This window comes from Thermobia domestica, chromosome 12 (assembly GCF_964235325.1).
Source record: "Thermobia domestica chromosome 12, izTheDome1.hap1.1, whole genome shotgun sequence".
Classification (NCBI taxonomy): Eukaryota; Metazoa; Arthropoda; class Insecta; order Zygentoma; family Lepismatidae; genus Thermobia; species Thermobia domestica.
In genome coordinates this window covers 213451860-213477458 of record NC_137465.1, presented here as the reverse complement: position 1 = coordinate 213477458, position 25599 = coordinate 213451860, and positions in this window count along the sequence as shown.

Here is a 25599-nt window from a genome sequence, read left to right as displayed (position 1 = left end):
TAAAAGTCGTGTGTAAAGTTTGAATTCATTTTGCAGACTGAATAGAATCTGATCTAATCCACGAATTCATACTTGATGGATATCCTAACCATTTTACATACATCCACCCTTTTTTACGTTTTAATACTTTTTCAATGAGATATGTTTTCTTTGAATTTATAATTACTTTTTGTAATTCTTGTGCATAAAATATTCCTTTAATTTCTTCACCGTTCCAATCTTTTAATTTGTAAGTGACAGGATCTGACTTAATACATTTGTCAACAATAAATATTTCTTGTGACCATTTAGGTAAATAACCTTTTTCTAATACATGTTTATACTTACTAACACGTACATAATCACCCTCATTAAATTTACATGTTATATTCTTTTTATTATTATTTTTATTTCCGTATAATGTTTCCCACACTTGATTCACATTGGAATCATTTACTTGTGCAGGTGCCATTTTAATACTTGAATGGTATGAATGATTATAATTTTTTACAATTTGATCTAATACATTAATATAACGATAAGTATTCTTTGCAGTAAAATAACGATACAATCTTTCTTTTAATGTACGTATAAAACGTTCTGCTAACGCGCATTTAATTTCGGAATGAACACTATAATGATTAATTTCATATTTTTTAAACAATTGTTTTACATGACGATTATAAAATTCACCGCCTAAATCTGTTTGTACGTTAAACACGGGTAACTTGAAATTTTTAAAAATTTTTGTTATTGCTTTTACCATTTCCGGACCTTTCTTTGTTTTTAACGGAACACAATATGCATAACGTGAAAAAATATCAATACAACATAATATATATTTATAATTATTATTATACTTTGCAATATTTTGCATATCTGCTAAATCCATTTGTAATGTTTCATTTGGTGCACTAACATAATACTTTTTACGTTCAAAAACTTTACGAGCTGGTGCATGTAATGTATAAGCATCTTGAGAATCTAACCAATTTTTAATTTTCTTTTTAGATAACTTTGTTTTGCGTTGTAATGTTTGTATACTTGATAAAGAATCAGGATTTGAATAATCATAATATATTTTTGATAATTTTGTCATTTTTACATACTATATTCTTTCCACTGTTTAAATAAATTAGCAACTATTGCAGGACTAGTAGATTTTCTTACTTTACGAATACGTTGTCTACTACTACTACTACGACTATTTACTTTTGATGCTGGTGTGCTAATAGGTGTACCAATAAATTCTTTAGGAACATTAAGATCTTCTAATAAATTTTTAAATTCATGAATACCTAAAGGATTTCTTGAATATTTTCTTGTACGAACAACATCATTTACTAAATCTATAATATTTGAACCTGGTATTGTTTTTCCTTGAATACGTACAATGCCAGACTTATCCCACTGAATTTTATCAGAACTTGTCAACTGTTTTAATAATAGATCTGTTTTCCTACGAAGTGTTTTTGGTACTGATTGTAAAATGTCTGATACAAATGGTAAAATAGAAGTATTGCTATCTTGTTTGGAACTTGATGATAATTTTTCTTCTTCTTCTTCTTCTTGAATGATAGGTAAAGTAATAGGTTTATGTGAAGAAGAAGATGTATACTGTAAATAACGATGCAAAGCTTGTTGATATAATTTCCACTTTTGTTGTACACTAAGATCACGGCGTTTTAAGATATTATTCATTTCTTCATCTAAACGTGACTGATGTGAATCTATGGATTTAAGATTTGATTGAATTTCATGTACAGCATTTTCAGGAACTAAAATCATTTTACGTAATTCTGACATATTTAACGACTGAAAATACTACTTCCTACTGCTGCAAGAAGTGGTCCCAAGATTAACGGTAAAAGCGCACCACCTTTTTGTAATAACAACTTCTTCTTTTTATTCAATGCAGTACGCTGCTGAGATAGAGCACGTAAGATCTTTTTATGTCTACGTAAACGTTGCTTCTGACGAGAATTTAAAGGAATGTTTCCTTTTATTGTGTTTTTAGCTACTTGAGATATTGTTCTTATTAAATCCCCTGAAGCATTTTGTAAAATTTGTTTTCGTTTTGCATTTTTGCATTTGCACAGAGCACGGAGCGTGCTGTAGTGTTGTTTCACCTTCAACATCTTGATGTCGACTAAACAAAAATTTCTGTATGCATGTCTTTTACGTTAGCGTACACATGCATGATTTCATTCGGAAAAATATTTGTACGTATTCGCAATGCATCGTTTGTTTTTTGTGTCAAGTCAAATAATAAATAAGTGTGAGGCTCCCGTGTTACTTCTTCGAACACACTCACGACTTCTTTACTATACCGAGGCATAATCTGCCTTGCTAAATATTGTATTTGTAATTTATCACGTGGATTTTTAAATACTATAATATAATGTGCATTTAAACTAATATCACGTGCATGTTTTCCTTTTGGAAATAAATTTTGAATAATAAATATTACAGTTAACTTTTTATGATGTGCATACTTTGTAAATAAATTAGCAACATCGCCATTAGTTTCCGACATTAAATCATCAAGTATTAATAATGAATTTTCTTTAATTTCAAAATTATTCATGTCAGGTATCCCCTCTACAAAACGTATTTTTGCATTTGCATCTAATTTTGGTATTACTGCACCATAACACCAAACAATATCATTAAATTTTATACTAAACATTTGATCACATTCATTAAGTAACCGATTTACAAAACAAGTTTTACCAGCCCTTGAAGGACCAGCAATTAAAATAGTAGAGGGATGTTGAAACTTTAACATCTTGTAATCAAATGAATGCATACAATAGAGACTCTGCTTTATATACACACACTCACACTCATACATTCACATATTTTCGAACATGTGACTTTTAATATTTTCACAATCGTTGATTGTTCGGAGTATACATACTAATGAAACGAATAAAAAAAAATCACTGGGATATAAAATTAAAGCTTGAAATGAAAAAATCACTGGTATATAAAATTAAAGCTTGAAATGAAAAATAAATAAATAAATAAATTATGAATAAATTAAAATAAATTACGAATAAATTAAATATTTTTAAGAACGGTTATGCTGTGCATACGAGCTGGTTTTAAAAAAAAAAGAGACATTCATACAACTCACATTCATTCATTCGTGGGTCTATAACCGTAAGGTACACTTGCACGTTTTTGTATTGGTTCATCGTCAGTTACGTTAGGTTCGTCAATACGTTTTCGTTTTTTGTTGACCTCACGGTGTGTCTTTGTTTCTCTACAGCTAAAGATGCGGAACCCCGGTCTACGAACGATACTGTTTGGGTTCTCTATTACTGTGGACTCTAATTGTCCAGACACTAATTTATAGAAACTCTCAAAGTTAATTTTTTGAGAGGTTCTATCGTTTAGTGTTATCCCCCTAATTTTGAATATATCGCGAACATCCCCTTGGGCATTTGTTAGCCGCATTGCGTAGTTTTTACAGCCAAGACCTATAAAGGTTGTAAATTCCCAACCTTCAGGAATTTCATTTGTAAGATCTCCCAAATAGTTTCCGAGCGGTAACAAGGGTTCCTCATCTTTTTTCTGTAAATACATGATACTGTCAGTGTCACAGTAAATTGCTCTGTCAGGTCCTACAGTCGTCAGTAGTTCGTAAAGTCTAAGTCTAGCCCACGAAGTAATAAATGCGGCTAGTATCACATTAGAAAACGCTAACGGTACGTTTTCGTTTTCAATGTCTCTGTATGTGACAATGAGATGGTCATCATCAATTGGTACCACACTTTGAATTTCATACCTTGCCGTAGTTAAATACCTAAGAAATGTGACCTCATCATTAACAATTATACTCTGTGACATATCTGTGCGTTGCCCCCACTTTCCATACAATGAATTGAGGTATAGTTTCGCACATTGCCTCAATCCAGGGTTCGTCCTAATATTATCATAATTTAATCGTATGCCTTCATGGGCATAATATTCTTCGATATATTTATGTTTGTCTTCTTCAGTGGTACAGTAAGCAGGAAAACCAGAGGCTTCCTGCTTCATCTGAAGGAAGGAATTCACATAGGTCCCGAACAGCCCACCTGAATTCCCCTCTTCAGGATCTAAGAGTTCAAATTCCCATATCTCATGTATATCGATTATTTTGTAACCTTTTTTAAGAGCAAGGTGTAACTCTGGAGTACAAAATGTTCCTGTGAGAGCACACTCAGCGTCACTATGAGTACATTCATTAATGTTTTCTTCTTCCATACATGTGCGGCAAAGGCCGAAAAGTAATCGACCTCCCGCAACGTATGGTAAGATCGGAAAATAGAGGTCCTTTGCAGGGACAATTGTGCATTTGACTACACCGTGAATACTTTCCACATCTGGAAAGTCCGGTCCCGTGTGAATCTTAGGTGATTTAACCGGCATAGGTTTACGTGCCATTACCCAAGGGTAAAGGCTCGTTACATCGGCATAAGATATACGCTCATCACTCGTACAATTGACGTAAGAACGAAAGACCTCCGTGCGACCACCGTTGTAACAGTTCTTAGGAATAAGAAAATCAGGCAGATTAGTACAACGTTCTTGAACAAACTTTTGCACTTCCTTGTCCGTCTTTATCTTATTATCCCAAGAACATTCCCATATTTCATATAGGTTTACACCTATACTTTTCAGGTACTTACGGCGACGCATGGTTTGCTCATATCGTTTTTCCATCGTATTGTACGAGTCTTGTGCATCGTGCAATACCGCGTCACGGTTAAAGGGGAAGCAATGGCGGCAGGCATGGAAATAACATCCGTAATACTCGAAGGCAGCGTTGAGTCCTTCGTGCCATCCATCGACCTTGTACCTACCAATATACTTTTCCCCACCTCTCCTAGCATGCTGGATTTCTATCCCTAATTGGTCTTCCATATACATAAGCCATTGCATAGCTTTTGTACTATACTTGGTCTTATGATGAAATCCCAACGCGGGAATGATAGGAATAGTATTTTCCGGTAAGTGCAAGGTACGATATGTACGCATTGCAAGACTTGCAATGGTTGATGATGTTATGAAACATTGCAAACCCTCCGTTTTCTCTTCAATAATATCGCTAAATTTGATGACCGCTTCTGTTAGAATTCTAACATCATTTTCACAATAAGCCAACATATCCTTCTGCAGGTTAAACTCCTCGCCACTTTCCGCACGTTCTTGGTGCCAGGCTTCCAATTGTTTTCTTTCTTCTGTGCTTCGTCCCTCAGGGTCATAGTACTTAAGCGGAGGGTAGGGACCGACATAATTTTGATTCTCTTCAGTATTAAACAAATATGGGAAATCTCCCTTCTTTAAATTTTCACTAAGGCCTAACGTTTTCGGTAATTTGGATAATTTAGCACCAATATAGAGGAAAAAATCGCGAAAAAAGATACGGTTACCTATGTTAATATTAAAAATCTTTTGACCCTGAATAAGAACACTAGGTACAATATGCTGGTCTTCTATTAGAGTTCTAAGACAGAAGAGGCCATCGTATCTGGATGCATTATGAGCGATCGCCACGATCTTCTGAAAGACAGGACGTTCTACTAACACATGGTTAATAAAATCCGTCATTGTCTTAAAAGAAAACGAACGATTTCCAATATTGTCACCGCACGTTTTACAAGGCTCATCGATGCCTTTCCTTATACAGACGTGACATACATGATGGCAACACACCAGTACAACTTCATGTTCCCTTTCACCGCGATCATTCGGCGCCTTCAACATCGTCTCTACATCATAGGTAATGTACATAAACCTTTTCGTATGAACAGGTTGCTGTTTCTGAACAAAACATGTATGATTTGTATCAACATACGCGCGGCATGTTGAACAAAAATGTTCACCACACATGTGTTCAGATTTTCGCCCCCTCTTATCAAAGATGATACCACAATCGATGCAGAGCTTTACATTATCACATACGGATTTAGCCGCTTTATTACGTGTCCGATGGCTGTCAAAACAAATACCCTCAGCAAACTCTCTATTGCATGCATTACATTTAATTTTGTTTGCAGTATCGTCCCGTTCGTGAGTATGTTCGCAAAAAGTACAACGAGTTTTACACTTGTGTACCCAATATCTCTCATCATAAGCTTCCAAACAATAATAACAATACTTCCGTGCCTTGAGAAAAGTTCTAATAGTACGAATGGGTTCAAAATGACCAATAGTTTTACCTCTTTGATATAGGATAAAAATCTTATTTTCTGCAGGTTCTCCCGGATAAAGTACTATATATTCCCGATTATTCTTTTCAACCTCCTCATAAACAACGATTTGATATTCCCCTTTCAAATATGCTTGAAAGAGATCCAAATCAGAGATGTCACAACCTTGCTTACTTTTAACGTTAACTCCTGCCATCTCGCAGAGAACTTCTGCTTTAAAAAGCCACTTATTATAATCTTTTGTTTTTAAATTATATAAAACTTTACTACTTGCGGTATGTTTTGTTATTCCATATATTATGGCCATGGGGAGGCAGTACATATTCTTATTTTCAATGCGAATTAATCGCTTTTCCAAATAATCTTGGTATTTTCCATACTTGTCAACGGCACTCGATGTAGTATTTCTTCCTTGTCCGTGCAAATTCTCAGCTATATGGAATCGAAACAATACTTCTTCCCCTAAAAGGAACACTTCATTCGAATTTAGTACTCGTTCGATTGAAGTGAGGACTGTTCTAGCAGTGAAATTGTCCTTTCTTCTAAACGGGACATACACTGGTTTGTTATTAGTACTATTACTACTTTCAACGTATAAACCAATGTAGTCCATGGGGCGTGCATTGGAGATCACATGTTCCAACGCAAAATCAATTAAACTTTCGATATAGGCCTCTGGGTTATTAATATTCCTTTCATTACCCACAGGTCTGACGACAATTTCATGGCCCGTAAGATGAAACTTACGAAACCTTTGTCTGCTTTGTCTTACAACTTCGAAACTACTATTTCTTTGATTATCCTCGCCATTATTATTATCACTACTACTACCACTTGTACTACCACTATTATGACTACCAGTAGTACTACTTGCACTATTCTTATTTATGTTGCCATGTCCAACCATTGGTGGGACACTAGCAGATGACGGGCCAGGCTGAGGAGAAAAAATCAATTGGTTCCCATAATCATGATTATCCTGTACACAATATTGAGCTGGGTTGTATACAGGATTTTCTCCCTGGACCTGTTGCGTAGGTATAACCACAGCATTGTCCGCATTTTCAACCAATCTCCTCATTTCTTCTTCAATTGGTAATTCAACGGAATTTAAATTGCCAATCCCATCTGCTTTATCATTTAGGAAAGCTAAATCTTCATTTGATAACAAATATAAATTATTAGGACTCAAGTTATGAGTTTCTTGAGGGGTCATGACTATGGCATTATTATTATTATTTTCAGATGGGATTAAGCATGGTTCCAAAACAAATCGCGAGCCAAAATCAAAAAACTCAGATAACTCTGTATCATTTATCCTATCTACCTGACCTTCCCCGCAAGCTAATAAATACATAACTTTATCTAGAGCCAATTCATATGATTCTTTACTACGGAAAAAACCGTACACAAACAAATCCAGTACGTCAGCACTGCTTACACAGTGCTGGAGAAGTAGTATATCATTACCTTCAAAGACACGAAGGGTCCGCAATATGGCTTCGCATCTCACGGTTCCCCTATGGCCAAGTCTGCTTAATTCCATGATGGCTTTCCACGTACTAAAAACCCTAGGGTACTCGTTGAGACCGCGCAAGACCTCTTGCAGGTAGATCTCATCAATCATGTTAAATTCTTCGGTTGGGCAAAAGAAATCCATCTAAAAAAAATAAAACAAAGAAAAAACTATTTTGAGTAATCAACACCACTTTAATAAAAAAAAAAGATCAAATAAACACATCTTTTAAGCAACGCTCACATGATAATATCATATAAAAGAAAAAATTAATCACCTTTAGTTAATTATTGATATGTAAATAGAAATCAATCAAGTTACTTTATGAAAAATCAGTAAATATATTCACTTATATTAAATTATAAACTATTCTGTTAAAAATATCCACACACACACACACACACACACACACACACACACACACACACACACACACACACACACACACACAGAGAGAGAGAGAGAGAGAGAGAGAGAGAGATAGTCTCTCTTTGTTCATTAATATTGGTTAAATACAATCAAGTACAATTAAAAACTATATAATTTCTTTCTTTTAAAAAAAAAATCATAATAATAACCATAAGAAATACATACCTTTCAAGGCTTAGTTCTCCGTTCACAATCCACAAAAAAGAAAAAGAAGAAATCTCAACTGGGATAGTCGGTACTTTTAATTAATTGCTAGCACCACAACGCTTAGCACCGCTTCAATATCTGTAATAAAACAGGTCTCAATAAATATAGTGGTAATCCTGTATACTTTATTTAATACTATTAAAATAGGTTAAATAATCAGGAGAGCTTTCTCTGTGATCTTTAACGCACGCCGACGTAAGAAAAAATGATAATCGTACACATCAAATACATGTTATATCATGTTCTATCAAGTGTTTTCCCCTCCCACCACTAACAGTGACATCTGTCGGAAAACTTTTAAATTAATTTTAGTTTAGTTTAAGCCGTGTGCCGTATTGACGTATTTGTTATTAGTCCTGAATATATATTTATATTTTAAAGGTAAAGTATGATATATATATATATATTTCTTTTTAGCCATTAAATACTACTAATAGCATTAAATAAGTACCCTTCTCGCAGTTGTGTTCTGTTAATAAAACATAATTTGTGAGGGCATAGTTGATTCTTCTATCAGTAAACCACCAAACGTTCATTATATTACAAATCCCTAAGGGGGACCCTTCAGTTGAACATAATTATCATCATTATGTTATTACCTATTCAGAAAAAAAAAACCCGCAATTGTAGGAATTAACTAATGGGGAACTTTAACACATGTCAATGTATATGGTAAAAACACATAATTTTCTTTTTGCTATAATACTGTTAAAATCTAGGGTCGCCTATAACTAATGGGCCCCGCCAGTTATAGCTACGTGATTTTCCTTTTGCTATAATATAATACTGTTAAAATCTAAGTAAGCCTGGGGGCCGCGGTAGCTCGGTGGTAAAGCGTTCACCTCTGGTTGGTCAAGTGAGTTTGTGGTGGACAAACACAGTGTGCGTGGGTTTCCTCCCACTTCCTATATACTTTTAAGAGCTTATTTTAGCTCCCATATTTAGTTCAATCACCTTAGATTGTTCAGAGTTTGTAGAAACAAACGAGAGAATAAATAATCACACTGTAATCGTTCTGAGCTTCTTATTTTAAAAACGAGCTTAGTTAGTATTTTCGAAATTATTTGTAGATTCACACTACAAGTGTTCTGAGTTTGCTTCGCAAACGACCCAATAAATAACACGGAACTTCTAGTGAAGTGATTGAACAAAAAAAAAAGCAAATGATCCAATAAAATATTTAAAAAACGAGCTTGTGTAACAAACGAGAGAATAAATAAAAAAAAAACCGGCATAACCGTGGGGACTCAAAAATTTCTAAATAATCCTGTGACTGGGACCCTCCAGTTATATTACAAATAGGACTACATAATTTCCTTGTAATACAATACTGTTTAAATCTATGGGGAACCTATAACTAATGGGGGGAATGTCGTCCGCCAATTATACGGTTATACTACAATAGGCATACATAATTTCCTTGTAATACAATACTGTTTAAATCTATGGGGCACCTATAACTAATGGGGGGAATGTCGTCCGCCAATTATACGGTTATACTACAAATAGGCATACATAATTTCCTTGTAATACAATACTGTTTAAATCTATGGGGCACCTATAACTAATGGGGGGAATGTCGTCCGCCAATTATACGGTTATACTACACTAGGCATACATAATTTCCTTGTAATACAATACTGTTTAAATCTAGAAAAACCCCTAACTAAGGGGAAGGGCCTCCGACAGTTATAGCTATGTGTTACAATATTCGTACGTAATTCTCTTTTGCTATAAGATAATACTGGTAAATCTAGGCAATCTATCTTGCAGGCAAAAGCCCCTCGTTGAGGGACATGGTAGAAATACCCATACATAATTTCAATTCGCTTCCTTGTAATACAATACTCCTAAAATCTAGAGGAACCCATAACTAATGGGGGAAAGGGCCCCCGTTACTTGTAAAATATACTACAAATAGTCATACATAATTCTCTTTTTGCTATAAGATAATACTGTTAAAATTTAGGCAATCTATTTGGCAGGCAAAGCCCCCTTCATTGAAAATCATGGTACAAATAGGAGTACATCATTTCATTTTGCTTCGCGGATACACAACAGGTTTTCAAGTCAAAAGACAGTGTTCAATAACCATTGTATTTAGGGGGTTCCATAAAATTTTCTTTCTTGACATTAAAGCTATTCTATGCGTTATGTAACTACCACCCAACGCAAATAACTAACATTCAGTAATATTTACTATTAAAACACAATAATGTTAGGGGAAAAAGCGCTCCCCCCAAAACTAAAACATTTCTTTCTTTCTGCAAATACTAGTCTTAGTTCAAACATTTGCGTTCCTAAAAAGATTATCAGCTATATTACCAAAGCGTAGTAGTATGCCATCTATTGGCAAATAAGCTTACTTAGACAGTTCAAGTCCCATCTGTACAACATACATATATATATATATTAGGTATAACTGATTTAAAGTGATCGGTATAACAGTTAAAAATCGTAACAAATGAATCAAACATATTATAATTAAGCATCCTATAATTAAGCAAATAAAACTCTACAAGTGTTCTGAGTTTGCTTCGCAAACGACCCAATAAATAACACGGAACTTCTAATGAAGTGATTGAACAAAAAGCAAATGATCCAATAAAATATTTTAATAGTTCGCAGCGTAGCTGCTATTAGCTTGTGTACCAAGCATGAAAGAATGCAATAATAATAATAATAATAATAATAATAATAATAATAATAATAATAATAATAACTTTAGTAATCGAAAATCGCAATTACATTTCAAGCGTTTTCAGTATATCGCAAAGCTTATCCTCTTGCATAATTACAAAAAATGGTCGTAGGTTTATTCCCCCCGATAATGTTTCTCAGAAGCAAATCGTGTATTATTTACTTAATTATAATGAAGTGAATAATACATGACATTTAAAAAGTTCTCACCTTAAAAAATCAGACTTCGCTCTGTTAAAATCACTGACGAAAAAGTTCAACACACACACACACTATGGAACTGTGTAAAAACAATAATAACAAACTTTATTTCAATACTATATATATATAAGGATTTCATTATGTCCCTCCCCCAAGCATCATGTTTTTCAGCGGGTTTTCAACCCGATTTCATTAATTATAAATAAATAAATAAGGTCCGCTAACATTGTTTATTCATTGCCACAGCGAGAAATCTAAAAATTTCTTATTTTCAAGTTCGTCAACCGCTGGAGAAATCTCATTCAGACAGGGTATCGATCGATCAACATTCAGGACAGTCTATGTACGGTTTTCATCTAATTAAGGAAAAATGCTTACATGTTCATCAGATATTAGATATTCTGCCAAAATCAGATATTGCCACAAAAATACATTTACGTGTTTGTCCCAAAACATCTTCTAAAGGAGGAAGAAACATAAAATTTCTATCTGTCTTCTTCATCACTGCCGATAACTATCGCTGTAACAACCATCGTTAATGGAAAAATATTTCAGTATGTTGCCAGACAGTTTCTCATGGTCAAGGAGAAAGTGTATAAGGTTATTCCAGTACATGCGGAAATAAAATTAGAAAGTCCATTGACACTCTATGTATGTCACCACTCAATGTTCTAACGGATGCCAGGAGAAATCGTGTAAGGCAACGACCCGGAAGTAATGGCATTCTAAGCTAGTCTTCTGTAAAAGACGGAAAAACAATTCACTCGCTCCGTATTTCAAACTTGGCTGTAAACACGGAGTTAACTATAAGGAATAAAAACGATGAATAAATCATACATACACACTTCGTATTTCCCATATTTTTTTTTTCTCGCCAATTTACATGTGAGAATTGCAATAATTCTCAGTACAATACAATATACATCGCCGGTGCTTGGGGGGTCCCGGGTTCAGTCCCCGTACAATACAGCATTCATCTCTGGTGCTAAAAGTCCCATATTCAATTCCCGTACAATACAGCGTTCACCACAGGTGTTAAGGGTCCCCGTACAATGCAACGTTCATCTCTGGTGCTTGGGGGTTCCAGGCTCATTCTCAATACAATGCATTGTTCACCTCTGTTGCTAAGAACCAGGGGTTCAATTCCAGTACAATACAGCGTTCACCTCTTGTGCTAATGGTCTCATATTCATTCCCCGTACAATGCAACGTTCATCTCTTGTGCTAAGGGTCCCATATTCATTCCCCGTACAATGCAACGTTCATCTCTTGTGCTAAGGGTACCAGGTTTATTCACAGTACAATACAGTGTTCACCACTGTTGCTAAGGGTTCCGGGTTCAATCCCAGTGCGTATCACACATTATAAGTGTTCTTACCTTCTAATAAAATGGTTTCCACCAATAAATATATTTTTTATTCTCTCTCACATATTGTTCGTGTAATCTTTTATTCTCTCTCACATATTGTTCGTGTAATCTTTTATTCTCTCTCTCACATATTGTTCGTGTAATCTTTTATTCTCTCTCTCACACATATTGTTCGTGTAATCTTTTATTCTCTCTCTCTCTCACATATTGTACGTGTAATCTTTTATTCTCTCAGAATGACGTATCAACAGATTTAATTCAAATTTCCATTATTATTATTATTTTTAAAAATAGCCAGTATAGAAAGACACGCATACAAACTCAAAAAAGACCTTTCCATGTCATCACAACTAAAAACAAAAATATAACAACTTTCCAATACACGTAACCAGGTCAACAAACCCTAATGACCTAACACTACCGGCTGCCAACACAGCCCGTGAAAGGACATGACTTTCTATATTAAATATAAAACATAACGGTACTAGGGGAAAAAGAGCGGCGGTCCTACTTGCAAAGGTAGGTCAAAAATAATGTCTCCTGTGCCATTAAAATATATTAATGAACGTATAAGAGCAAAAGGTATTACAAGTCATAACCTATAGAAAACTATCGTTCAACATGGTCTCCCTGATTTTGAACACAATTACACCATCGTCCAACCTTGGCATCAAAAACCATTGTGGAAAAATTGAGGTATACTTCTTGATCCATGATTTTAAAGCTATTTTAACTTCATCCAAGTTATTGAATCTGTGATTTTATGGTACCTCAAGTCAGCAATTATTTCTTGGGCAGAGTCATACGAGACGTTCAATGCATCAGCAACACTTTAAACTGTAATTCGCCTGTCTTCTCGAATCAATTAATCAGCAGTTCTCGATTTCCATCCGTAACTAATGTTGTTCATGTTATCTGCAATTTCTGTTCCTCCCTTTCTAAACTTCTTCATCCGAAGCCGCACATTGCTGATGTCCATTGCAGGGTCCCCGTAAACAGTTTTAGAGCGATTATGGATTTCCTTAAATGAACAACCTTCTTTTGCCAGAAATTCAACGATGGTTCTTTCTTATAGCTTCAGATTCTTGGTTCTAATTAGTCAATCTGAAAAAGAAAAGACTACATTAGTAGAGTAATATCATGCATAGATAGTTCTGAAAGAGAAACTAAATTATAGCAACAGACGTTACTCCTTGATTGACCCTCGTATATATTAAAATACCGCTTCATGGCTGGATTCCTTTATCTTGTTGGCAAATGGTAATCCAATTCGTTTCTTATGTTTAAATAGCATGTTCCCGTCAAAGCAGCAGTGATGCGTTCCTTCAGTTCTTCCATTGTTGTTGGCAGTTCTAGACACCCAATATCAATTAAAACTACTATACTTCTTGCTATCTACGTGGGTCGACAAAGAAGTAAAGAACGTTTTGTGATGGTTAAATAAAAATACAAGATATCAGCATAAAACTTTATTTACAAAACCACTGGACCTTACTCTACTTTTCTATGTAATCGCCGTAGTTGTCAAGACACTTGTTATAACGTGGGACCAGTTTTTAAATGCCGATGTTATACTCACCAGCTGCCAAAGATTTGAGCTAGGCTCTCACTGCTTGCTTGGTTAAATAAAAACTAAAGATATCAACACAAAACTTTATTTACAAAACCACAGGACCTTACTCTACTTTTCTGTGTAATCGCCGTAGTTGTCAAGACACTTGTTATAACGTGGGACCAGTTTTTAAATGCCGATGTTATACTCACCAGCTGCCAAAGATTTGAGCTAGGCTCTCACTGCTTGCTTGGTTAAATAAAAACTAAAGATATCAACACAAAACTTTATTTACAAAACCACAGAACCTTATTCTACTTTTCTATGTAATCGCCGTAGTTGTCAAGACACTTGTTATAACTTGGGACCAGTTTTTAAATGCCGATGTTATACTCACCAGCTGCCAAAGATTTGAGCTAGGCTCTCACTGCTTGCTTGGTTAAATAAAAACTAAAGATATCAACACAAAACTTTATTTACAAAACCACAGGACCTTACTCTACTTTTCTATGTAATCGCCGTAGTTGTCAAGACACTTGTTATAACGTGGGACCAGTTTTTAAATGCCGATGTTATACTCACCAGCTGCCAAAGATTTGAGCTAGGCTCTCACTGCTTGCTTGGTTAAATAAAAACTAAAGATATCAACACAAAACTTTATTTACAAAACCACAGGACCTTACTCTACTTTTCTGTGTAATCGCCGTAGTTGTCAAGACACTTGTTATAACGTGGGACCAGTTTTTAAATGCCGATGTTATACTCACCAGCTGCCAAAGATTTGAGCTAGGCTCTCACTGCTTGCTTGGTTAAATAAAAACTAAAGATATCAACACAAAACTTTATTTACAAAACCACAGAACCTTATTCTACTTTTCTATGTAATCGCCGTAGTTGTCAAGACACTTGTTATAACTTGGGACCAGTTTTTAAATGCCGATGTTATACTCACCAGCTGCCAAAGATTTGAGCTAGGCTCTCACTGCTTGCTTGGTTAAATAAAAACTAAAGATATCAACACAAAACTTTATTTACAAAACCACAGAACCTTACTCTACTTTTCTATGTAATCGCCGTAGTTGTCAAGACACTTGTTATAACGTGGGACCAGTTTTTAAATGCCGATGTTATACTCACCAGCTGCCAAAGATTTGAGCTAGGCTCTCACTGCTTGCTTGGTTAAATAAAAACTAAAGATATCAACACAAAACTTTATTTACAAAACCACAGAACCTTACTCTACTTTTCTATGTAATCGCCGTAGTTGTCAAGACACTTGTTATAACGTGGGACCAGTTTTTAAATGTCGATGTTATACTCACCAGCTGCCAAAGATTTGAGCTAGGCTCTCACTGCTTGCTTGGTTAAATAAAAACTAAAGATATCAACACAAAACTTTATTTACAAAACCACAGGACCTTACTCTACTTTTCTATGTAATCGCCGTAGTTGTCAAGACACTTGTTATAACGTGGGACCAGTTTTTAAATGCCGATGTTATACTCACCAGCTGCCAAAGATTTGAGCTAGGCTCTCACTGCTTGCTTGGTTAAATAAAAACTAAAGATATCAACACAAAACTTTATTTACAAAACCACAGAACCTTACTCTACTTTTCTATGTAATCGCCGTAGTTGTCAAGACACTTGTTATAACGTGGGACCAGTTTTTAAATGCCGATGTTATACTCACCAGCTGCCAAAGATTTGAGCTAGGCTCTCACTGCTTGCTTGGTTAAATAAAAACTAAAGATATCAACACAAAACTTTATTTACAAAACCACAGGACCTTACTCTACTTTTCTATGTAATCGCCGTAGTTGTCAAGACACTTGTTATAACGTGGGACCAGTTTTTAAATGCCGATGTTATACTCACCAGCTGCCAAAGATTTGAGCTAGGCTCTCACTGCTTGCTTGGTTAAATAAAAACTAAAGATATCAACACAAAACTTTATTTACAAAACCACAGGACCTTACTCTACTTTTCTGTGTAATCGCCGTAGTTGTCAAGACACTTGTTATAACGTGGGACCAGTTTTTAAATGCCGATGTTATACTCACCAGCTGCCAAAGATTTGAGCTAGGCTCTCACTGCTTGCTTGGTTAAATAAAAACTAAAGATATCAACACAAAACTTTATTTACAAAACCACAGAACCTTATTCTACTTTTCTATGTAATCGCCGTAGTTGTCAAGACACTTGTTATAACTTGGGACCAGTTTTTAAATGCCGATGTTATACTCACCAGCTGCCAAAGATTTGAGCTAGGCTCTCACTGCTTGCTTGGTTAAATAAAAACTAAAGATATCAACACAAAACTTTATTTACAAAACCACAGAACCTTACTCTACTTTTCTATGTAATCGCCGTAGTTGTCAAGACACTTGTTATAACGTGGGACCAGTTTTTAAATGCCGATGTTATACTCACCAGCTGCCAAAGATTTGAGCTAGGCTCTCACTGCTTGCTTGGTTAAATAAAAACTAAAGATATCAACACAAAACTTTATTTACAAAACCACAGAACCTTACTCTACTTTTCTATGTAATCGCCGTAGTTGTCAAGACACTTGTTATAACGTGGGACCAGTTTTTAAATGTCGATGTTATACTCACCAGCTGCCAAAGATTTGAGCTAGGCTCTCACTGCTTGCTTGGTTAAATAAAAACTAAAGATATCAACACAAAACTTTATTTACAAAACCACAGGACCTTACTCTACTTTTCTATGTAATCGCCGTAGTTGTCAAGACACTTGTTATAACGTGGGACCAGTTTTTAAATGCCGATGTTATACTCACCAGCTGCCAAAGATTTGAGCTAGGCTCTCACTGCTTGCTTGGTTAAATAAAAACTAAAGATATCAACACAAAACTTTATTTACAAAACCACAGAACCTTACTCTACTTTTCTATGTAATCGCCGTAGTTGTCAAGACACTTGTTATAACGTGGGACCAGTTTTTAAATGCCGATGTTATACTCACCAGCTGCCAAAGATTTGAGCTAGGCTCTCACTGCTTGCTTGGTTAAATAAAAACTAAAGATATCAACACAAAACTTTATTTACAAAACCACAGGACCTTACTCTACTTTTCTATGTAATCGCCGTAGTTGTCAAGACACTTGTTATAACGTGGGACCAGTTTTTAAATGCCGATGTTATACTCACCAGCTGCCAAAGATTTGAGCTATCCTCTCACTGCTTGCTTAAGTAACCGAGATGCACTGTCACTACTTCATGGAAGAGCGATTATGAAATTTGTGGGAAAGATTTGTGTAACGTGCTCTAAGTGAAACGTCGGTTTTCCTGAATTTTTCTTCGACTTATCCTCTCAATTCTTCCGTAACACGTGATGGCCTCCCACTCTCATCATCATGCACGCTGGTCCTTCCTTGATTAAACATAATGCACCATTTCCTCACTGATGACTCGTTCATTGCACTATCACCATAAACATTCTTTATATGACTATAAACTTCAATAGGCATAACATTTTGCGCGTTTAGAAAACGAATAACACTGCGTACTTCACATTTGGCGGGATTTTCGATAGGCACCGCCATTTTAAATAGCTGCAACAACAAGTAGCATGATCGCACACAATTGAGACTCAGCTCATACTGAGGTGAAGGTAGGAGCTAACTGCCGCGCAGGCAATCGCAGTGATGGGAGGTCGGCGCCGCGCGCGATGCGTAATCGTTCTTTACTTTCTGAACGACCCTCGTATTATCGTTTTTGCTTTAAGCTTTAAGAATTACCGTTACAGCTAGGGTGATCAGCGTGAAAATTAGCAATCGTGTATTTTTACCTCTTCCGATTCAAATAGAGAGAGGTAAGGTGGATACATCTATTCTTGGGACGCTGCATCCATATCAAAAAGACGTATCTCGCAATATCTTAACGCTGATTCACACATACGCATGCCGTGCTAATCTATGCCCATACCTTTCTCCTGCCATGTTCCGTCCGTCCCACGTCTGTGACCATTCACACATATCATGTCGTGCCGCAGTATTTCTACTACATTTTCCTTGGTTATGTTCAACTTCGTGTCGCTCCGTGTGCACCGAAGAAAGCCGAAGAATTGCGGCTGACGAACCACAACAGTGCTGGTTTTTTGTCAAGGCAGTCTGTCTGGGCACGGCATGGGAACGCTACAGGCACGGCACGTCATGTGTGAAATAAGAAAAGACAATCCGATGAATTCTCAATGTCAAAGTCTGAAAAGAAACTTTGTGGACCACGGCATGGGAACGGCACATGCACGGTACGTTGTGAGTGAATTTAAAAAGACAACCCAATGAATTTTCAATGTCAAAGTCTGAAAAGAAACTTAGTGGACCACGGCATAGGAACGGCACGTGCATGGTACCATATGTGTGAATTAAGAAAAGACAACCCAATGAATTTTCAATGTCAAAGTCTGAAAAGAAACTTAGTGGACCTCAGCATGGGAACGGCACATGAACGGTACGTTATGTGTGAATTATAAAAAGACAACCCAATCAAATTTCAATGTCAAAGTCTAAAAAGAAACTTAGTGGACCACGGCATGGGAACGGCACATGCACGGTACCGGTACGTCATATGTGAATTAAGAAAAGACAACCGAATGAATTTTCAATGCCAAAGTCTGAAAAGAAACTTAGTGGACCACGGCATGGGAACGGCACATGCACGGTACCGGTACGTCATATGTGAATTAAGAAAAGACAACCGAATGAATTTTCAATGCCAAAGTCTGAAAAGAAACTTAGTGGACCACGGCATGGACCCAATGAATTTTCAATATCAATGTTTGAAAAGAAATATTGTGAACTTTGGCACGGCGGCACTATGGCATGGGATCGAGACGCTTTTAACATTTACCGCTTTTGGGCCGATATCTGTCGACAAACAGACGGACAGACATAACTGTTCTATAAACCATCTAACACCTGTGCATGGCGTTGCTTGGATATCTGAAAATGAAATTGAACAAAAGTCATCTTCTTTTATTAATTTTGTAAGCTATCTTGTCAGTGACGACGCCAGCTAGAATTTCTTTGAGAGAAGAGGGCCAAGGGGGAGAGCAGAGACTTTCTTTTGGGGGATGGCTTTTTTGTATATCGAAAATAATAGTTTTATATCACACTGACCTAGATTACAAATCAACATGCCAGGAAGAACAACTTTCGCCCCCTTACGCCCTTGGCCGCTTCTAGCGTCGTCACTATTTCTTGCTCTGGGTAATCTTGAACATACAAAAGTAAGCAAAAAAAAAAAAAGGAACTGTGTGCACCTTATATTTTTAAAAAAAGAATGCAAAAGAAAAATGAGAACCTCAGTTTTTCTTGCTCTGCAAATAACCAAATTCATAAATATTTTGTGACGAATAGTCTTGGCAGGAAGATTGGCTGTGAATGCGCACAGTGCTTTTATAAATAGCCATTAAGGAGTTGTCACTCCATTAATTTCTTGTCGTCATCTGTTGTCAAGATCTTCCTCAAATTTCTGTTTCACAGCATTTCTATTAATAAACTGCTTTATGTTTTCATAACCATCGTTATTATATGTTAAAGTCTTTCATTTGGTTCCGGCGTTAGACAAGTATTTTTTTTTCTCTCTTCCTAGCACTTATATGTAAATGAATAATTACTTGCTTACCGGAAACCGACTTGACCTTTGCAATACGATCGAATTTTCACAGATGTGTTACACCTCTGATATATTTCTGCAGTTGGCAAGATTGTCAATTGACTTCCTTGTTTACATGTGACGTCAGACATATGACAGTGTTCTCAGAGGTGCTGCTATTACACAGTGGCAGATCTAACCGGGGCCTCCGAGTTTTTTGAGCAATAAAAATAATTGAAGCTATTATTTATATATTTTTGAAAGTTTTTGAAACATTAGAAATAATTTCAGTTGCAGTTTTTCTGTTATGCAATGTGTAAAACAATATTTGGTGTCCACAATGTCAGGGTCCAATCTATATCCACCGGGAGAGGGTTGTAAACCTCTGCAGGATCCATGAAAAAAATGTAAACTCATGATATATCTACTATAATCTGGGATCTGGCTTCCTCCTTTCAGATTTTTTTTTTTTTTTTTTTTAAATCAGAAGGTTCAATTTATTTCAATCAAAAATGTTCTTTTATGCCTTATATATGAAGAACTACATACAGTGTAGCCAAACACAAACTATCACTTAACTTAGTATGATGTGCTTATTTCGTAGAAAATATGTAAATTCGACTTAGGGTCCCCGGCGGGAGCTCATGTGGTTCGGATTCCACGTTAATCAGTAGGTCCACGTCTCATATAGCCTCGCTGCTGAACGGGACGTTAAACTCAACTCAACTATCGACTTAGGGGCCGTTCGAAACTTTTGTAATCCCCGATCCTAAAAGTAATTATAGGCCAAGATCACAATCTTTCTGTCCATTGCAATTGGGTGGCATTGCTGAGTATTTCAAACAATGTTCCCCTGTCGATATATATACAGTTTCCGGAATTTCATCGATTTTTATCAAGTAGTTTAAAAAGTACAAGTTTATTTCAAGATTAAGTGAACCGCCCTGTATATAAAAGTTATGAGTTTTTTCGTACTTGGAAAGTTTTTCTTGATTGAATCCCAAATATTAAGACGCATGAATACATCTCAGTTGCCTTATTCAACAGACTCAATGCACTTTAGAACAACTTAGTATTTCAGTGTTAACGAGTTTTCTTTGAAGCAAAGTAACCATAAACAGTTGTTGAATTGAGTGGAGTACTTTTTTGAACAAGTTGAAAACTTGCAAAACATATCTCCTTTTATTATTCATGTACATTAAGCCTATTAAGAAGAAATTACGCTCGGTTGCATGTTTTGAAACAATTTCCTTGCTTTGAAGAGAAAGAAAAATAAAGGAGAAGAAGAAAAAAGTGTAAGTTAAGTTTGTACACGATCTGGATTGTTATTAAGAACCTAATCGTACTCTTGAAGAATTCTTTTTCGAAACTCTTGAAATACTTTTTCTTCATATTTTTCCTGTTACTCAGCAGCAGCCCTCAAGAACTTTGTTTCTCTCTAATTCAAATCCAAAGAAGTCCTTCAGACTTAGTTTCAAGGACAGTTTTCAAGTGTGAAATCTACTCCTCGTCTCTCTCTCAGCTCCTAAGAGGATTTTAGCATCTGTTTATTTCTTTACAGCAATAATTCGGGCAGAATATGCAGCACAAAAGATCAATTTTAAACATGGAGTAGAACTGTTTCCTTTTTGATTGTTGGATTTCAGTAAAAACAATTTTCGACGCAATTCTATAAAAAATGAAATGAAATCTTTTAGTATAACGCGATACGAATATGCCCTTTAGACTAAAGGAGACGGAAGATTAAGGCAATTCAATGATGATGGAAGAATTGGTGGAATGAGAATTAGGGAGGAAACGGGAGAACCCTTGAGAAAACTTACGGACACAATGTTGTCCACATACTTAATTGACCGGGCATTGAACCAGAGGCCTTACGCATCAGACGTAAGCGCTCTATCACAGAGCAACACAGTTCTATAATTATAATTAGAGACCAGTATCGGTAAGTGGTCTGTGGAAGCAGTGGTTCGAATATCAAAGGCACGTGAGCACATCTGGTATACTCACTTTTTCTAAGCATTAATTTAAATATTTAGGGTATACCGGTAGGGAAATTCCTTTTTTTTTATCATTTTTATATTTATTCATTTTACGCCAATTTACTGTAGAAGTCATAAAGAACTGAAATGTAATGAAATCTTTCAGTTTAACGTCCCACACTTATGCCTGCTATGCTAAGGGAAACGGATGATTAAGGCAAGGATGATTGATGATGGAAAAATCGGTAGAATGAGAATGCTCGAGGAAATGGGAGTATCTCTGAGAAAACATGTTATTTAATAAGGACCCTTAAGTCATACAGTAAAGAAAAGCAATTACACGGGCTATTGACTGCTGGGCGCAATCCAAATATGCAGAAATCCGGTCAATTAGAGTAATCTGACATTTCTAAAAATCTTTTTTGTTTGATAAAATCGTAGACTTAAAATATGTTGAGAATAAAATCACTTTTACTCCAAAAGAAAATTAAAATAGATATATAGACAGCAGTACACCACAAGGACACATCTACAAGAATGGGGTCCTCAGGGTTGATCCCTCCCCAAACGCCCTAACTCAACATACATGTGTAGACTTTCTGAATAAAAATATACTTCTTTAACAAGGACATAATTGATATAGCATGAAAATGTTATCTTACACTTCATTTGTACTCTTTCTCTTATAAAACACCCTATTTCTATCATTTCTCATCAAATCCTGAGACGAATATTCAGACCCAAGAGGAACGGGAATGGGGAATGGCGGAAACTTCACAACGAGGAACTACATAATTTATACGGTTTACCCAACATTGTTAGGGTCGTCAAGTCTAGGAGGCTTAGGTGGGCGGGTCATGTAGCTAGAATGGAAGAAAGTAGAAACTCTTTCAAAGTCTTGACTGGATACCAATCGGAAAACGACCATTAGGAAGACCTAGGCGCAGATGGGAGGACAATATTAAGATGGATCTCGCAGAGATTGGAATACAAAGTAAAACCTGGATGTAGTTAGCTAAGGATAGAAGTCAGTGGAGAGCTTTTGTGAACGCGGCATTGAACCTCCGGGTTCCATATTCCATAGAGTTAGTTAGTTAGTTATTTCTACCATTTGTCTCTGAAATTATAGATGGAAATATTTTACAAATACCGATACTTATCGTCTTTTCGTTTGCAGAATAATACCCGTTCAATAATACATAGACGTAGTGACTTGTAGTATCGAAGTCCTTTGCCCAAAACTTCGACTACTTCCTAACATTTCTGGATGCGTGTACCTTTATATGTGCTGGTTGAACATGTTTAACAAAGTTAGTTTTGCCATAAGCACTTGTTAACGTGCTGCCAAATCCTGCAAATGCTTGAGAGAAAGGAGGCTGTATGTGGTGGCATTCAGGCTGCCGTTTTATAAGCTTCAAGGTGGTATCAAAAATAAACGAATGCCTCGCTCACGGTAACTACCTTTCTGAGTTCAATGAAAGCCACTTTTCTTAATCAACTAGTTGAGATATGAAGACTATACTATGAACAATTTAATCATTAATTAATATTTGAAATGCGAGCGGTCTCGGGTTCGATTCTCGTTGCTGTCGGAAAAGTGTAAAAGCATATTCAGGTGAGTCAACTTGAGTGAGATTTTTCTGGGTTTTTCTCATTCACACTAGGCAAATGCCAGAATGGTACCTAACATATAGGTTTCAGGCCACTTCCTTCCTTCCCTTTCGTCGGATAGTGTGATCGCTGAGGGACACCACCCCTCATTCGTGACGGGCTAACATGGCCTTAAATTCTGAAAGCTTAGAAATCTAATTTCTAATCATAATCTTTAAAATTTGAAATTCATTGCACGTTTAATTTCATTTAATCATTCGGATATATCACCAGTGTTGCTAGGAATTTTCAGGATAATAAATAAATAAATCATCTTTTAAATGTTCTCAACCGATATTTCTCTCTTATTGCAAGATTGAGTTCCTTTTTCAGTTTCCGTCAATTTTTGTTTATTATGATTTATTTTCAACGCATTTAAAAAGTTCCTTACTGAATTCTCTATGTCTCTCTTTGTGTGTCTGTTATTTGAGATTTTTTTTTTTTTTTTTTTTTTTTTTTTGCAATTTTAATTCCTTCATTCGATAGAGCATCTAAAACTGCCTGAAAGAAGTGACGGAATTTTTCGCGTCACTTTTACCATTCCCGAGATATCGGCCAAAAAAATTTTGAATTTCGGGAGATTTAAGGAACCATATCTTTGGAGCCGTAAGTCATAGAGAGATGATATTGATGTTGATGAATACCTAAGAGGATGGTGAACATTTTGGTACCAAATAGTAACCGGTGACCACTGGTCATATGGCCACCGTTCCCCAGATATTGGACAAAAAAGTTCGGATTTCGGGAGGTTTAATTAGCCTTATCTCGGGAACCGTAAATCATAGAGAAATGATATTTTGCGAATTTTCCAATTTTGAGCCTTCCATTTTGATCATGTGTCTTCGTAAAACAACATATCGTAAAACATTTTAACAGAACTCTTAAACAAAACATGTGGGAAAAATTTCGTACTCAAGGAAATTATAAATACATAGATATATTACACGAATTGTTTAATGAGTATAACAATAAAGTACACTCATGTCCAAAATGATTGTCGCATATCTATAACTGTCTTCTTGTAAGGATATAATTTGATAATGATTTTGCAGTATACTTTTAATACTGATACTATGTGTATAATCGAGAAATGTATATTTGTGGTAAATTTCCTAGGAAAAGAATTATAAATAGGAAAATTAGAATAAGTAAAACAAAATGTTGCTAAATGGACAAGAAAGTTTTATTTTCGTTATAATGTTTTTATTTACTGCTCTTTTGACATGAAAGTTGCGACATACATGTCTTTGCTGATTATACACATACTAACATTATAAGAAATACCGGGCGAATTCGTTATCAAATTACATTCCTACAACATATTTGTAGATATGTGACAATAATTTTGGACATGAGTGTACATAGATCAATTAATATAAAGCCTGTAGAAGTTAATAAAAATTAATTTATTAAGTTCGTTCTGGCAATGCTCTTGGGGCATTCTCAACTTTTTAATGTCTTAATATCGATCTGGATAATTGAAGCATTACTGATATTTCATTTTGTACTGATAATCCATGTTCATTCAATAAATTGGCCACAAAAAGAAATGTTATTGAGAACGTGAATCGGGGAAGATTAACTCGCCTAATAAACATATCACAAAACATTTGCACACCGTTTTGCAATATACTCCCCGTACCTACAGCCTCACACAGTATCGTCACACACACACAGACACTGAAAAGCGTGGGAACGAAGCAGATGGTGATGCGTTACAATGTCACATAACGCAGTTACAGAAGCGTGAAACACAGTCTTTCAGAATAGGCCTAATATGTACTTGTCAAATGGAACATAAACATACGTATATATATATATACATACATAAAGTGTTATCCAATCAGAAGAACAGGAAACCTTTCTCTCGTTCACAGGATAGCTATTTCAGCTCAATGTAAAAATGAAACGGAACGTGAAAACAGGGGCATTCGACAAGTTTTATATTTATCAGGATATCTTTTTGTCTCTAGTTTCATAGGTCACTTTGCAACGTTTTTATATATATGAAGAGAGAGAGAGAGGGGGGTGCGAAATACTTTGATCTATTCGCCAAAGCTATAAAAACTCAAGTTTTTTGAAAATTGTCTCATAGTATAGCCAATTCTTTTATATATTATGTGTATTATCCCTCTTTGTTCCGGACCTAATCCTTCTACATATATATATATATATATATATATATATATAT